The 17,948-nt window shown below is 41.8% G+C and overlaps 1 protein-coding gene across 3 annotated transcripts in view; it reads right to left on the bottom strand.

The window, feature by feature from the left end:
- TLN2 (talin 2) overlaps nt 1-14,003 on the bottom strand; it is a 174,831-nt gene extending 160,828 nt beyond the window's left edge. For all 3 annotated transcript variants that reach the window (XM_084293342.1, XM_084293344.1, XM_084293343.1), the window contains exon 1: nt 13,941-14,003. The gene's annotated coding sequence lies outside the window, so the exon portion shown is untranslated. The remainder of the gene's footprint in view (nt 1-13,940) is intronic.
- Nucleotides 14,004-17,948: the final 3,945 nt, after the last annotated feature.

The following is a 17,948-nucleotide window of genomic DNA, read 5'->3' as shown; positions in this document are numbered from 1 at the left end:
ATGTCAAACTAATTAACACTACTTCAAATTACGAACGTAAGAATGTTTTGAATTTTGAAGAGTTAGGAGGGGATTTTATTTGCTAGGCACATTGCAAGTCAAACAAGTCTTCTGTCAACTCATTGCCCAAATGTTTTTCTGCCCTAACTGCATCAAGAAGCTAAGTGTTGTACTATAGATCATTTATGGTATTAATTCCTGGAAAAAGTGCATGGCAGTGAGCACTGCAGCTACTCGTCAGGAGGCTGGTTTGTAGATGCTCCTGCATGCAAGAGAATGAACATCAGCTTGCTGCTCTGTTGGAATCACCACAAATTCTTTGCCAGCACAAGAACCAGCACAGAACCTGCATTTTTGTTGCTGACCTGAAGGAAGAAACAGGCTTTACAACCACGTTTACTACAAAGCTTAGCACAGAAGTGATCAGAGTTCTGCATGAGAAGTTTCATGTCTTCTGATAAGGCAACTATTACAACCTGGTACCAACAGCAAACGCTTTACCTACTCTTGAATGGAAACAAAAAGACTTCCAGAGAAAAGCATGCATGAAATTATACTAAGTGCTGGTGAGATTTGCTTTAAAATGTAATGTAAGGGGTAGAATCCAGCTTTTAATGGACCTTGAAGATTTACACTGGTCCAATCAACAACCTTACATGATCTAAGTATATCAAAAAATTGTATTTGAGAAAGAGATGAGAAGCCAGTCACTCATATAACACAAGCACCCCCAGCTTCACTCTACTTCTTGTGTGCACTGCCACACAGGATTTAAGATTCCACAGCAAAGTTAGGCTCCTCACTGCATAGAAGTCTAATCCCTACCCCCTTAATGTAAGATCTGAACCTTGCAGAATTGTTGCTATCAATACCTGCTAATCCATGAATAAACTCCCTATCTCCACACAGAACATAATGAACTGAGAAGAAAGTGGAATTAATGACAACTGTTCTGTCTGGATGGTGCATCTCCGTGCTGCTGGAACAACTCGGTAATGAGCTCTTCTCACCAGGATTTGGAACTAAGTACTTCTTGTAAACCACACCCAACACGAAAAAGCAAGGCTTGTTTTTAGTATTAGCACCAAGCAATTGAAATACATGCTCCCTATTTAGAGTAGCAAAAGGAGAATCAAAGAGCAGCTATCTGTCCTGTGATCTGCCAACCATCAAAGAAAACAGCTTTTTACAGAGGCCAAGTGCTCTATCCCTGATAACTGGACACTGAATTTGTGAGGGTTTGTTGTTGTTGATTTTGTTTGCTTCTTTCTTTCTTTTTTTTTTTTTTTTTTAAATGGCATTCATCTGAAGTCTTGAAACACCTAGTTGAAGAGACAAAATTATTGAAGTTGAAGTATAATAGGATTTGCTCTTCTCAAAATAGGAAAATAGGACAGTAACTGCAGCAGTGCTTGCAGGCGTTCATTTTCCAGGGAATGACACCTTTATTTTTACAGGCTGCACTCCAGTATGCAGCTACTAAATATTTTGGGAGTGTTTACCACATCAACAATTGGGAAGGGTGGAAGGAAGGCAAGAAAAAGGAAAAACACGTACATATTTGCCCTAAAAATTAAAGCTTCACAAATAAGAAAAAACAGGTATTTAAGAAACAAAAGATTAACACCAAAATCCAAGAAATGTATTTCTGAGTTTTGCGATAAGTAGTAACAAAGGCTAACAGACTTTCATCTTAAGTATACATGATACAGTTACAATGCACCAAAAAATGGGCTCCTCATATTCCAAGTACAAGTCAAAATTAACAAAATCTTAAAGCTTCCTCTTTTTGCCGCTAAAAATGAACAAGAAAATTAAAAGCACACACATAACAGCTCATCTTAACTAAGTTTAACAGAATTTGAACCTATAAAATGCTAAACAACACACAAGTAGAGAGCATGTCAGATGCTAAAAGCCTCCCAGTCAAAGTGATATTAACACTCAGGAAGCTGAAAGAAAATATACTAAAAGTTACACATCACTGCAAGATGAGGTCAATTATATCCTCTTGAATACAAAGGAACACACTCGCAGGTAAAATGGATACAACACACTTTTAATCTTTCCCAAATTGCTAGCTATCAAGACAAAATACCATTAGCTACACAACCTAGCTCAGTATCATTAGGTTTGGTTTTCAATATTCGTTGTGATAGATAGCAATTCACCCATGAAGGTTAAAAGCTGCACTTTCATTATCAAAAAATAGCTAATTTGTCACGTACAGCATCATCAGTAACAAGTTCTTGAACAAGTATTGCCAAAGTGGTTTTCGGATTATTAGGCCAGTACTTTGGATATTTGAGCCTATAATAAGATGGGCTTCAGACGTTCTTAACCTAAAACGCCAGCGTTAAATGCAATAGTCTTGTTCATCTATATAGTCTTCGTTTTATCCTGCTAACAAATAGTTTCATAAAAATATGTTACTACATTTGAATTATATTTTTGGTAATTCCTATTCAGTGATACCATGGACACAACTGGATTCTGAATGTCAGATGTACAGGAAACAAATCCCTACTACAGTAATGTTAGGCATGGCATCTGTTGAATACACTTAAAGTAACATCTATCATCAGCCAAACCTGATGGGGCACATCTGGAAACTGTTTGCTTTTTTTTTTTTTTTTTAATTTACTTATGCAACAATTTGAAAATACTGTGCTAAGTTGAGGACTTAGACTGTAGCATGTATAACCACATCAGTCCTGCCCACATGGCTACCCAGCTCTGATCCCCAGCAGCGCCCTGGAATCCACAGTTGGCTACATGCGAAAAGAGCGAAATATCAAGTGACAGGAGAACTTGGCCTTAAACTACCAAGCTCACTTTTCCCAGAGAGAGAGAGAGAGAGAGAGAGAGAGGGAGAGGGAGAGGGAGAGAATGAGAATGCAGAAACAAAAAATAGATGCCAGTGATTCATTGATAGAGGGTGCAACGGTTCTGCATACTTACAGGTACACAGATTCCCATTGTATTTCAAAGACTTCAACTGCTTCCATGGATAACAGAAAAACTGCATTCGATAGAAGAGAACATCATAAGTATATGTGACAGAAAACACAACTTGACCACCTCATGAATAATCTGCACTGTCGTCAAGCATAGTAACAGTCATAAGACAAGGGTAGCCCTACCTTCTTAAAATACAATCAAAAAAGCTTTCTTTGCTTGAATGCTACTGCAGTCCTTCTTACAAATATCAAGTGTAAACCAGTTTTGCATTGTATATGCAGTCTTCCACATTACCTAGAGATGCACTTTTCCAAGTTGTAAACCTAAATCCTTACATCCTAGGCGTAACCTAGGGCCCTAGCAAGTTGAACACCATTTTTCTTAGTGTTCACGATCCTGTAGTTGCTACTGAGCCCTGTCAAACTTCATTTTGCACTTCTATCTTGTGTAATTGTTAGCAACACCTCAATAAACAAACAGTAAGCACAAACACCATTGCACAGCTATTCCAGTAGGACTGGAACTTGGACCAACCCCATTCAATGAGAGATGGTATCAACACACTTCATTTGAAGTTAGAAGCATGGAAACCACCTCCTACCTACACCTTGTTTTATGTAACACTAAGTTGCTATGTATTTGAAATCATTAAACAGAAGATACAGCAGGACAACAGAAGATACATGAAACAATTAGATTCTTTTCCTCTTTTCCTGATTCGGGGATTTCAAAGCCATGTTACTGACAAATTCATTTTCTGTGCTACTTGGTGAGCACTGCCTTTGGCCTATATATTTCTTCCAAACACCCAAGAAAGACTGCTTCTTTGTTTAGCTGCATGAGACATTAACTATTGCAAGACTTGCTGCCAAACAAGCCAAGAGACCACTTGAAACCACTAACTGTCAATATAAGCAAACTTAAATTGTAATCTATTATACTCATAAGCTGCAGCACTCTGCAGACTTTTCCAGACCGTCTCAGAGCAGTATAATCATCAGCTTATTTCGTCCAGCACACGAAAATCAGACTCCTCTAAAGCAAAGGCATTTCAAATGCTTTAGTTCTTGACTCATCCCACTAGGAAGACACACCACTGTATCACTCATTTGCAGTATAACACTGAGATGAGAGATCAAGGCTTAGCCAATTTTTATTATTAAACAATTAGATGGTTAAGCACACAGTCTTTAAACCTCACCCCCCTTGAGTGGAAACAACAGCCACTATCTGCTCATGTATCCGACATATAATTTCAAGTTTACATAATACAGAAATCGTCTTTGACAGAACTTCTATTATAGTCAAAACCTTCCTAAAAGGTATCCTCTTTACATAAAGGATTTTGCAGAAGAGGTGAGAACCTTTTCCCTTCTGCGTGCCAAAGAAAGCCTTCCAAAGTAGATGCAACTAAACAAGGAGAAACAAATGCCTTAGTCTTCACACATCTAACCGTGGATATCTCCAGAAAGCTGGTTATATGTCTCTGGACACCACACACTTAAAAGAGGCCAATGCTTATTGATTGTGTGCCCTTGATCCCCACTTTATTTCTTGAATAAATATCAAAGCTGCAATGGAAACCAAGGGTTGCTGGAAATGCACATTTTTAGCTTTTGAAATTCTGCTCTGAATTCACTCTAATAATTATTAGTCAGGACTTGCATCTTTCACGTGACACTACTACTTTTTTTGATGAACACAAACAGATCCTTTGTTATAACCCCTTGAATTTCCAGGGTAAAGAACTAGCACCAGGATTCTGCAACACCATTCACATCTCACTTCCTTGTTCCCAAGACTTGCATTACCTAATCAAAGTATGCTGAACAGTAACACAAGTTCACTTGTTGACATTCTTCGCCAAACCATATCACCTGAAGTTTTTTATACAAATACTTCAGTCTGGCCCCATTTTGAAGAAAGAGTTGCTTTCATGCAAGCATTCCTTAAACCCCAAAGAACAAAAACCAAGAAACAGAAGGAAAGGGTAACCTCTGCCCTACTTGTTCCAGCTCCACTATCACATGTGCCCATTGTTTCCCTACCTAGTGGTCACTGACACACTCACAGTGCTCTGTCAACCAGCACTGTCCAAGCCTAGATCCAACCAGCTGCTTCCAAGAGTCACGCTTCTTAGACAAGCTTTGTTGTACAACTACTAGGTCTTCATTAGCGTAGTACTCAGTAAGTACATAGTTACATACTACCTAATTGTGGTACAGAGTAACGAGCATTTTCCTACGCACATTTGAATATTCTGTAAGTATTGTCAGAAGAAAGCTTTTCTAATTCTAAGCCAGTTGGAGACATCTCAAATATGAATTGCTAGAATTTCCAACAGCAAATTCCCAACAAGTACAAATGTTTCAAGTATCTCTAAATTGACCAGGCAGAAAAACAAACAAACAAACAATTGTCCTCTAATGAACACCAAGGAAGGTGGTTTTACCTGAAGGAAGGTAAGCATCACTTGCACAACATGTCTCCAGCATCTTGACTCACCTGTCATGTGAAGTAGCACCCACAGCTGCTTCCTGCTATTCTTACCCATTCCGAATGAGGGAGAGAGGGATCCCAGAGAATAAATGTATAGAACAATGTCACAAATAAAATATGGTAAACTGGGGACTCTCCTCTTAAAAACAATTTAACTCTAAAAGGAAAAAAAAGCCTTTAAGAAATACATGTTGGTACCACATACTCACTACATTGAAACAGACTTTCTAGAAGTTAAGATGATTGCTTTCGCTGTCTGATCATACTAGTACAAAGACTACTTCAGAGGTAGTAATGCAATTTTATTTTAAATAACGTAACGTACAACTTGAGCAAGAAATTTTAAGTATAGAGTCAAGGAAATAAAAGATCAATACCAATCAGTCAATACCAATTGCACTATACTGCAAATCTTCTGTCTTTACAAAGCTACAGTTAAAAAAACAAAACAAAACACAAAAAACAAAAAACTGCTCTCTTTTCTTTTACCCATGTATTTTCTGTCCTCATTCTAAATTTTTCCTTTGGTTTTATGAGGTTCCTTGTAAACAACTGAAAAAGCAACTCCCTCCTTAATCTTCCCTTTTTACCGAAGGGACTTATCAGCAAGCCCACCTTGCTTCTGCATCCTCTTCAGGGACTGAAGTTGTGTTTAATTCCTTACAACTCCCATGACAGCTACGAAAAGCTGAGCTGTACATGCAGAGATACACTTATTGGGTGGGTACCAAGACAGTATTGCCGCCTGATAGCAGATGTTTAGCAGGTACTTGAAACTTATCTTTAAGGGAAGCTCTGTAGCCTAAGGCAAGATGAAAACTACATTGTGTTGGCCAACAAACAAACTGAGTTAAGAATTACTGTCCTGTCTTAGAAGTCCTAGACAAAAGAAAAAAATACTTCAATTATTTAGGAATGCTTACTTCTAAAAGTTTATGTGGCATGACCCGAGGCCATACTTCACAAAGGTGTGATCATTAGAATTTGTTTGTTAACACAACACACAGGGGTCACACTACCAAACAGCCCATTTAAAGTACAAGAATGTGAGGCAAGTGAAGACAAGGAATTCTAACCAAGGAAATGCACAAGTGGTTTAGGGCCCTCTGTAGGGACCCTACAGATGATCTTATTCATCTCATCTCGCTTGAAAAGCGTTGCTGCATGCAAAGATACTGTGGCAGATTTGTGTTTTTCCTTCAAAATCCATGTGCATCAACCAGCAGGATCAATGCATGGCTAGTAGCTTTTCTAATATGCAGGTATACAAGAATACAGGATCCTGAACACCTCAGTTCAACACCTGAGCAAACAGACTTCAAATCCCCCTTCCCACTCTGCTTTGATCATCAGTATTTGAACACAGTAACTTCTGTTTAACCATGACTACAACACTACTCACGGCTTCATCGGTAGCTTGCGAGTTACCATGTAAGGAAATGTGTAATATATCACTTACACTAGAACTAGATCTCACAAAGTGAGGAAAAAAAAAAAAAAAGAAAAAAAAAGTTTTGTTGTTCATGTGTAGGGCACACAAAGCAAGAAGTAGCACCCAAAGCTGCAGACTAAAATTAAGTTTTGGAAGATAAGAACAAGCAAGTGATCTTACCCCACTGCAAGACCGTGAAAACTCAGAAACCCACACCGATGGGCTATAGCATGCCATCACCATCCCACCAATTACAGAATTAAAAATACCTCATATGGTCAAGGCTTGCCAGACAACCAAGCATGGTAAACTGTATAAAGCGATGCTTTATCAAGACCAAACGACAAGGAGCTAAAGACAAAGTATTAATCGGACTAAGAGAACATGACTTGAACCTCCATGAACAAACAAACATAGATAATTTTTTTTTTTTTTATCAAAACAGGCACAAGTTACTAACAAAGAGCATCCCTTGTTCCAGACTGTTCATAAAACCAGTAATCTCTGGTTTGGAGCTGGGCTAACAGTACTCCTTGTAACAACCTCCTCTATGGAAGGGGAAAAAAAAGAGCCTCAACCAAAGAAAACTCAAGTATCTGGTTAAAACAGGGTAGTTAGCATGCTTAGGAAGCAGACTACTCAAAGTGATTTAATACGGATGTACATGTACACACACACCGAGCAGCTGCCGAGCTTTGTGTTAAGATGACTCTTACAGAAGTTCCCAAAGCAACTTCATAAAAAGTTGATAATTTTATTAAGCACCAGATTCCCTAACACTAATGAACAGAGCAACTATTGCAGAAATGGTTGGCTAGCATGGCCAGTATCAGGCCTGCCTGATTCCACGATTTCTGTCCCCAAGTAGTACAGCTGCTGAGTATTTGTCACCTGGAGTGGCCTGCAGCGTTTTTAGCACAGCACTGGCCAGACACCGCAGGGTTTGCCATGAATTGCCTACAAAGTAAAGCATGAAGACAGATAATACAATTCCAAATGCATGGTTACCGTGATCCCCAGACACAGAAAAAAATAACACACCATAACACTGCTAGGCACACTCAAAACCCTGCAACATGAAAAATTCCCAGGTTTTATCTGATTTGCACAGCTGGACTTGTAAACCATACTGTGCCACTACATGGTCAGCTACTAAACGTAATTCTTTTCCTCGAGATCATCAAGCTTCATAGTATTGTTTTCCATGGCACTTTTTGGTACTTAAAGACTTGGTGTTAACATGGGATGGTTTCTTGTGATCACTACCATGGGATCTCTCAAGCCTGGACCATTTTCTTTCAGGAACAGCTACGGGTCTCCCCATAAGAGCTGAGTATCTGCTTCTTCTGGAGCGAGGTGGCTGTCTTGGACAACACAACAGGGCAGCATAGAAAAGGAGGAAAAACTCAAGCATCCATGTTCTCCAACTACCACAGGCAGTGCAATGGATACAGGTAGCATCTCTAGGAAACTATTTCCTGCTCCTGGGAAGGGTTCGTTCTGTTTAGCCCCTGGCCTTTGTTTTCTTGTATCTCAAGGGACAAAATGTCACTCACCCATATAGAACCCATGAATCCATTTGAACTTATCCCATACTTAACTATATCTTCTACACGCAGTGGCCTTAGACAAGGCCCATCTAACTCATTGCAATCCCCTTTCTGTCCTCTTGGTGCCTGGCTTTGTGCTTTCGCTAATGCACAGTCTGGCCTCTCCCACCTCACTAGGCAAAATCCAGTTAATCTCGCTTCCTTCATGGGTTTTTCTTCTGTACATTCAGTTATGTTTCTCTTGGCATCCTCAGCTGCTTTTAAGTCTGGTTAGCATCATGCTGCAGCTGAACATGGAATTAGGCAATTCACCTACAACCACACTGACCCAGGCCTTACCTACAACCACAAAACCAGCCAATGATTTTTTTTAATTTTTAATTCAAAATATTAACATTTTCCAGGGTAGGTGCACATAAGACCTTGGGTTCTCCTCTGGGGACTGTACATCTTAAGCTAATGCACATAACATTTCCCAGGAGTGCTATAAACATCACAACAAAATTATCTCATTTCCCACAGCCTTTGCTGTTTTAAAGTGAAGCTGGGCATTTCTCTCTCCCTCCCCATAATAGTTCCTTCAGTGATATTCTGGCTCAGGAGGCCTGCCACTATTTCTTTCTGCTTGACCCTGCAGTCCAGCCATGCAGCAGCAGCGAATACTCGATCCTTTCCCCAGGTAACTCAGATACCTCTTGCCAACGGGAAATGTTTCCTTAAACCAGGAACAAAAATTAAGACAAGAAAATTTGTGGCCAAAAACAGGATGATTACAAGGAAACACAGAACTTGCAAGCTACAGGGAAATGCAGCATTCAAGTTCTGATTCCTGACCTCATTTATTCATACATCCATCTATAGGCCCATCGATGGATTTCAATTCTGTCCTGTTATTTCAACATTTTTATCATGTCTAATGCACTGTGTATTAGTTCTACACCACCATCACATTGCTACCACCACCCCTCCAAATCGATTACTACCGGTCTTTTCTTCAACACAGTTGAATTATCAATTCTGCCAAAAATTCATTCCCTGATTTCCTTCTCTGTCTCTCCAGCAAGTACCACCTTGCTGTTTCCTGTAACTCAGTACTTGGCATATTGAAATTGGACAGTCAAAGATAAGAGGTACTTCCCATCAATGCCTTTAGGGCTAATTAATGTTTCCACTAATACACATTCAAGCCAGATTTTTACCACCAGTAAGTTTTCAAGATTGTTTTATGCTTATGTATTTTGTCTACATTTGAACTTCAAGTATCACATTCCAAAAAATGAAACAGCTTTCCCATTAGTACATACCACCTCTGTATATCGACTACATTAAAAGCTAGATTCCACGTATCTGCAACAAAGGCAAACGTACAATATTACAGATACCAGCTCCCAAGAAAAATAAGAGATTGTTAGACACAAATATACAAGCATACGTGTGCTAAGAAAATCCCTATGCAGCTCTGAAGGCCTTCCTCAACTGAAGACAATCCTATCATTTAAGTTCTCACCCCACTCAACACTGACACACTGCAGTAACAAACACTTCTACCTCAGCTGATAGAAATGTAAATTGTTATTCAGCTTGAAAAACTGAATGTCCCATACAGTACCACTAATTCTTCATCACCCTAATGGTTATTTGCTGTGATTTAGAAGAGTGAAACCCTCCTGGCCCCTTCCTGTGTTAAATGTCACTTTTCTATGGAAATAAAATCTCAGCGTTACAAAAGCTGCCAGACAGAAAGACCCAAGGTTCATTTACAATTCACTTCAGTTGCCACTTTCTTCCTGCTGCCCAAACGCAGAAAGATGAGCTACCTACAGAGAATGCAAGTGAGGCAGTTTCAAGTGCCTGTCTGACCCACCTTGGCAGAAATTCAGCTGGTTGCTGCCAAGTAAAGGGACTGCGAGTAAGAAGTCAACAGCATAGTACTGTAAAGATATTTTAAGACAAGACTTATTATTGTATGGCCACCCTCATGTTGTCAAGTCAGTCTGTGTTCTCTGGCTTTATGAATATGCTTTGGCAAAAAAGCACTGGAGCTTTGAGAATTGAGGGGGTGGATCTCAGGGGATGGAATACCAACTTGCAGCTGGAAGTGGGAAACATCAAAATGTTATCACAATTGCTTTAAGTATGCAGGCTAATTCAAACTCAATTCCAATATAATCATGTGTGCACGTAACACGCCCATGGAAAAGATTCTCTGCCACTACCATGAAATGGGTTTTCAGCAGCATTAGCAGGTACAGAAATCAGCATTCACAGTTACAAGATTAACACAAAAACTAACCACAGGCTCATCGCCAAGCCTCACTTGAAAGGCATCTGCCTATTGCATCCAGAGATAGAAGGCCACAGTTTTCTAACAACTGAGCAGGCCCAAAATTTCAGCATCGTGAGGATCAGCCTTGCATTTACAGGTCTAAGTAGCTCAGTAAAAGATTCTCTCTTAAAATCAGTAAAAGATTATCTCTTAAAAAGAGATGTGATGTCCATACTCCTAACAGTCTCATCCAGGGATAAAAAGACCTTAACTATTCTGCCTAACAGAAAAAGAAAAAAAAAAAAAAAAAAAAAGCTCTGCTGTTTTATTTGCGTCGTCCCTGCCACCACAAGTTCTTCAGTTCAATTTACTTATTGTTCTTATTACCACATGTGGTCAAAAGGAAAACTCACTAAGGAAAACCTGGCATTCTCCTTTGGGTACAAACAGACAAAACTACCAGAAACAACTTCAACTACACACCAGCAACATGTGTTCTGACTGACATACTGCAATGCAAAAGCAAACAAATGAAACCTAACATGCAAAATATTACACACTGAGACAGCCTCCCCCCCCCGCTTTGCAACAACACCCAACCATTTTGTTTGCTCTTCTCAATTTGCATCAGCATTCTATTGTCTGCAGACACATGTATAAACAGACTTGCCAAATCTTTAAAGGATTCATGAGCAGGGAAAAAAATGAATTTTGGAAAGCTGGATTCAGTGCTCTCACACATCTCTCCCCTTCTTAATTATGATCCAGTGCAAAAGCAACATCTGGATGAGAACTTAGCAAGAAATTTAGTTTATTTAAAAAAAAAAATCAGGATGTCTACACATTTGGCAGTTTGTTGAAAACCCCAAAGTTTAGAGAGGAGATGAGGATTACTTCAAACATTGTTTTTGGTATTTTAATGCTAACATTATGTCTTGGAATGATGGTTCAGCAAGCAGCATTGCCCACATCTCATCACGAACACACAGTATTGCTATTGCAGCAGCTGTCAGACCCTAAAATGCCACAACAAGGAATGGAGGTGGATGTCTACTCCTGTCTAGCTGTAATGACTAATTAAGTGCTGGCATTTTTGGAAGCTGCCCAGACCTCACATTTGCACAGATTTGATAGATATATATTCTACAGGTAAGCATACTAAGCGACATAGTCCAACTACGCATGCTTCAGAACATCCTTGCTATGCTGGGTCAAGTCTTTCCAGAGCAATATCGGATAAAGTTTTTTTTTTTCACAGCAAAAAACAAGTCATCATGAAGATTATGCAGTTCAAGCAATGCCATGGCCAGATACTTCTGTCAAGCCCACACCTCCCTCTCCAAAAATAAAAAAAGAATTGAATAGACTGCAGTGCTATTTTACACTAATCAGTTATATTTTTAACTACAGATGCATTTCCTAATGTAAGTAGAATTTGGTGATTAGATTAGTTGGCAGATCATGAAAGAAGTCTAAGAAAAACTGCACAGCAAACCAAGCTCAGAGTTAAAGTACTTAATCCTTTGCAGTTCAAATGCAAATTGATGTTTCTCAGCATCTTCTACTCCTATCCAATCCATCACATACACACCCCTCAAAAAAACCCTCTCGCCCTCTGAGGCACTACTACAGTGCAATGGCAACGTTTCAAATCAACTTAAATTAAGCTGTACCACATTCCATTACATGATATCATGCAACAGATGTTACTCTAAGAACACACAGGACAGTTATTCAGAAGCATTCAGGGCAAAGTGCTATAATTTGGATGATAAAACAAATGGATATCCTACTAGAAATTGTTATACTCATTATCAAGTCTTACACAAAGATTCAAAACTTAAATGTTGACCAAGTTTGTCACAGCTAACATGGAGACTTAGACTCACAACCAGAAACAAGAGCTCTTCTCCTATTTAGGCTCAATAAAAATGGGAAAGCTGGAAGAAAATTCAGCTTAATTCTCTAGCTCTGCAGTACCAATGAGCTAAATGAACTGTTGTTAAACTCATATGAAAAACACTTGCCAGAAGCAAGAGGCTTTTTCCTAGCTCTGTGGTAGCCTTCAATCACAAGGAACTGCCTCAAATATTTCATATTTTGAAAGATAAAGCAAAAGTAGCAGTTCAGACAACGTCAATCATCATCAACCTAGCTAACAGGTGCACCGTCTGACCATTACCTCAAACAAATGGTAAAGTTTTTCACTTACTACGATTTGTAAGGTATTCTTAAAACTAACACTGGAAGCTTTCACCTATACTTAGAACACATGGACACACACATAAAAATACATGTTGCGGTACATAAGCAAGAGCAATCTGGTAGATCTGTTGTTTGTTTGCTTTCTAATCATATGGGCATTTTCCATAGTTAATGGGCTCTCTCAACCATGCAGATCTGATGCTTTGAAGTACCACGCTTTCAAACCCAGAGTTGGCCTTCTGGCTTGAAATTTAACATGGCTCAAACTTGGCTCTAAAACACAGCTCTGTAAAATAAGCTTATAAAAGAGCTGGAGAAAAGCGGGCAGCTATTTAATCTGACAGAGCTTTTGAATCACTGACCATTCCCATGGTCTTTCCAGCTAGACACTGCAGCAGTGTTTTGACACAAAACCCGATGCAGAACCCAAATAAATCAAAGCTGCCGGTCGGCACGGCAGAGCCCCTCGGAAGACGAAGACAGCAGGAGCCCCAGCTGCAGGACAGGCGCTGCGCCCAGCCCGGGGCGGGTTCCCCCCGAGGCACCAGCACATCCCGCAGCCACGGGGCAGGGCGGCCCGGCAGGAGGAGGGTGCCCGGGCACGGCGGGGAGGCACCGGGGGAGCACCGCGGGAGCACCGCGCCGGGCAGCCCGGGGCGAGGGACAGCCGGGGAGCAGCGAGGCTCGAGGACACCCACACACACCCACCCACACACACACACACACGGAGCTGCATGCACGGCACGATCGTCCTTGTGAGGCCGTCGCTTGCAGCGTGCTGCGAGCACAGAGCTTTCTCCCCCCGCCGCTGCCGCCGCCGCCGCCCCCCACCACCCGGCCGCAGCCCCGAGGGAGCCGCTCCGGCCCCGGGGCACGGGGCTGCGGTGGGGCAGCGCCACCGGGACGCGGCAGCCGCCCCCTGCCCTGCCCTGCCCGCAGCGGGCTCGGAGCCGTCCCCTCCCGGCGGCTCGGCTCGGCACGGAGCGGGCACCGGCGGAGCAGGACGGGGGTCCCCGCGGGCTCCTACCGGGAACGGCGTGGTTGCGGCGCTGCCGAGCCCCGAGCCCCGAGCCCGCCGCTCTCCTCCTCCTCCTCCTCCTCCTCCTCCCTTCCCGTCCTTCCTCGCCCCTCTCCCGCGCCGCCGCCTCCCGCAGCTGCCGCCGCTGCGGACTCGAGGCGCAGACCCCCGGCGGGGGGGGAGCAGGAAGCGCGTCATCACTCCGGGACCGCCCGGCCCGGCCCGGCCCGCAGCCCCGCGGCCCCGCCGCCCGCCCCCGGGCCCGTACCTGAGCGCTCCGCAGCGGCCCCGCGGCAGCCGCTGAGGCGATGTGGGCAGCGCCGCTGCCGCCCTGCCCGCCCCCAGCCGCGCTCCCCGGCCGCTCCTGAGGGAGGAGGAGGAGCGGGAGGAGGAGGCAGGGGGAGCCGGGCGCGTTCCTCCGCCAGGACGAGGAGCCCCGGGACGGGGACGGGGACGGGGAGGCGGCGGCTGCCAAGCACCTGAGCACAGCCGCAGCGATCTAAACCGCCCACGGGTCTTGTGTGAAGCGCTCGCAACGCCACCGGCGAGAACTTGGCTGCTGTGGTTCCAAAGGAGGGGTTTGGGGTTCCTCAGAGGGTCCTGTTTTAACTGTGGCACTGCCCTCACGGCTGGACAGGTGGTTTCCATGCCAACACCTGTATGGGAAAGGAGGCGACTGCAAACCCAGTCCCTCGCGTGAGCTACTTGCATGCACACCGGGGCCTCTGTCAGTGAATCCGCTACAATTCAACATCCCACAGCCAAACATGATGAAGCCTTCCTTGTTCGGCACACAGATCAGCTTCGCCATCACAAAATACATGACGGCCACGCCAACGTTGTTCCTGTGCTGTGTTACTTTATTTCCTGGCCACAATACTTCAAAAGAAAATTCCTCAAGCTCATTGCTTTACTTCACTGCATTGCCTTTTTCTGCCTCATTTTTTAACCTTTCTCTAGCCTGCATGTTCATGCACATACCAACACGCAAGTTCTAGACTATTGCTCATTTTGGACGAGTGCTCTCCTGTGGTCTCCCGGCCCGACCGCTCACAGGAAGGCCATGTAAGCCTCTGTACCACAATGCCCCCCAGACCTCCTCTTTGAAATGCCAGCAAAAATACCAAGCAGTGAAATGTTCCTGTAGTATGCAGTGCAATGATGGGACCAGGCTAGCCTGTACCAGTTCAGTTTCTGGCTACTCCCAGCCCATCTGTGTGTCTGGACCCATTTACTGCCTAATGTCTTTGCAACCAGCCATTGACTTGTTTTGCAGCACATAACTTTTTTTTTTTTTTTTCCCCTTTTTTGCTTGTACAGTACAGTAATAATTCACGAGAATAATATTATAAAATATATAGTAATATAAGAATAATGTTCTAATAATAAATTAGATCTATCAATCTGCCATTTGAGGATCCAGCTTTTGTTACTCCAGTAATAAAGAACAGTCCTATTTTCACTGCAGTACAGTGGATATAGAGATGGACGAGAAAATGCTTACATCAGTGTACTCGTGTAAACTTCTCTAGCATTTCTAGAAATCTTTTGGCCTCTCATTTCACTTCTATTCAGTCTGCCACTGGTTTCCTGGAGTACCATTAAACCAATTCTACCAGTCATACCTGCTGAGTTTGAGATCTGAATATCTGCATAACAAAATGATCTCTTGAGATTAAATCAGATGTCAGTCACAGTTACCAGCCATGACAAGTAAAGTTTATGATTTGTAATGACATGAGAAAAATAAACTTTTTTTTTTTTTTTAAGAATTTTTTTTTGCTTTACCTGTATTCAGACACATTTGTAAAATTGAAACACTCTATCAGGCATCTGACTTTACTTCTGAAGTTATGTTTTCCTTCCATCTCAGCTGTTCTAATGCTTTTCCTTTCCATCTCCCTAATCATCAAACCCCAGAGCCTTAACAGTAAGTGTGCTAAGTGTGCTGTGTACGTTGCCAGAGCAGAGATACAACAACCTTACGTGCTCGTACAAAACAAACTGGGACTGGCACATGCACATCAGGGATGCTCTCCAGTGGTTGTCAGGTAGGAGAGTAAGGCTGGGGACATTCCTTCAGCTTGGGAGGCAGATGTTAGGCAATCCCCCAAACCAGAGGAATTAAACAGCTACACAAACTATCCATAAATGCTGTCTTACCTGTTCATAGCCCTGTGATAATCCTGATGAAAATATTTTAGGCATCTGCTACTTAAAATAGCCCATGGATGACAGCAATTCTGGCATATTTACTGATGTTTCAGGTGAAGCAGAACTTAGTCAAGCATGCATACAGGGTCCTTCAATGAGGTGTGCTATAAACAGTTTTCTAATCTGTCATTTCAAATACATTTTAAATCACTATCTCAGAACACATCCATTAAAATGCAACATGAATCATCCCCAAGCATGTAAATTGGATTGCGTGTGTGTGTATGAGTGTGCGAATCAGCATATGCATTTCCACTGTGGTATGGCAGATTGAGAAAACTGACAGTGATAAAATAACCTTCTCCCATTATATAAATGAGTGTTCTGCCATTTACTAAAATAATTCAAACACCTCAGTGGAAATGATGTCACTTAAAAGGCTCGGGAAGCAAAATTCCAGCAAAATAAACTGCTTCGGAAAAGAAAAAAACAACAAACAAACAAACAAACAGAAACAGCTGGTTAGAAGAAGCTGGGCTAAGCTGTAACCAGACTGATAACTGCATTAGGTTTGGACAGATGAACTTGAAAGAGATAGCTTAAAAACAAAAGGGGGGGGGGCATTTATGCTGAGTCAAAATCATTCTTGATGAGCAAAGTCAGGCAAACATCAGTACTGTCATTACTACTTTAGCATGAGGAGGCAGTGATATTATCAGGGCACTGACTGCACTAACAGTCTTTAATTGCTCTGACCTGCCTCACCTGGGGTCTTCACCCCACACCCTCTACCATGGGTGTCTTGGGGCTCTATTTAAGCTCAGCCTTGGGCAGTTTGTCTTGGTAGGACCTAGTTTATTGTTTTTTTTTGTTTGTTTTTAAGTTTTCTTTGTCATGTATGTTCTTTCTCTGATCTTGTTTAATGCTTCAGTGCTTAGTTGAGCTTAACTGTTAGTTTAAGGTTTGCTCTGCTTTTTTTTTTTTATTTATGTTGCTGTAGGATGGGCTCTGTTTGTTGAGGATTTTGTGTTAGAAGTGTTGCTGTATGTGGCCCTTCTTTAGGAAGTAGCTAACTCTTATTTCTTTCTGGTAGTTAATAGCATGGTTACAAACTCTTCAAATTGTTAGAGTGCTAAACTGTGCCATGTTGTTCTAAGGTTACTTTTACTACTGATGTTAAACCTGTGAAAGTTAAAACTTCTTATGGTATTAAGTAAGCATAGAATAAAAACTAACTGTTCTTAAACAGCTTATTTATGAACTTGGTAGTGAGGAATACTAGCTACATGGAGTGACTCAAATGATGAGTAAGATGTTGATACTAAATACAATAAAATTCTGTACATTGCCAGCCTGAAAAACTGGGAGTTTAGAAAATGCTGTTGCCAAGGGAGGCCCTGAAGAGATACATGGGAGATGCTGCAAGTGCCTGCAGAAATAGCTGAGGTTTGTCATAATGTATGTGGTAGTAACTAATTGCACAGTCACTAAAAAGAAATCTGAAAGAAACTACCATTCTACCTAACAGCAAGGTGTATAGGTTCTTAAATGCTGCTTTAAAAACAAAAAACAAACAAACAAAAAAACAAACACTGTTAAAATCATCAGTGTAGGAGATAATGAAGTATCCCTATGTAGCTGGTTCCAGTGTTTCACCTTCCTGTAGAAGGCTTATTTAAGGACCTAGCCCAGGTTTGTGTAGTTAATTTAGCTGTCTTCTACCTGTATTGTTCTTGAATGCAGGGTAAATCAATGGGTCATGGTTTTGGCTGTGCAGTTATTCAAATGGTAACTCTATGTATATTTACAGAATCATCAAGGTTGGAAGAGACCTCCAAGATCACCTAGTCCAACCTCTGACCT

Source organism: Netta rufina (assembly GCF_964035555.1).
Source record: "Netta rufina genome assembly, chromosome: 11".
Lineage (NCBI taxonomy): Eukaryota > Metazoa > Chordata > Aves > Anseriformes > Anatidae > Netta > Netta rufina.
Note: the sequence above shows the minus strand (reverse complement) of the source record. Positions and strands in the feature narration are given on the sequence as shown.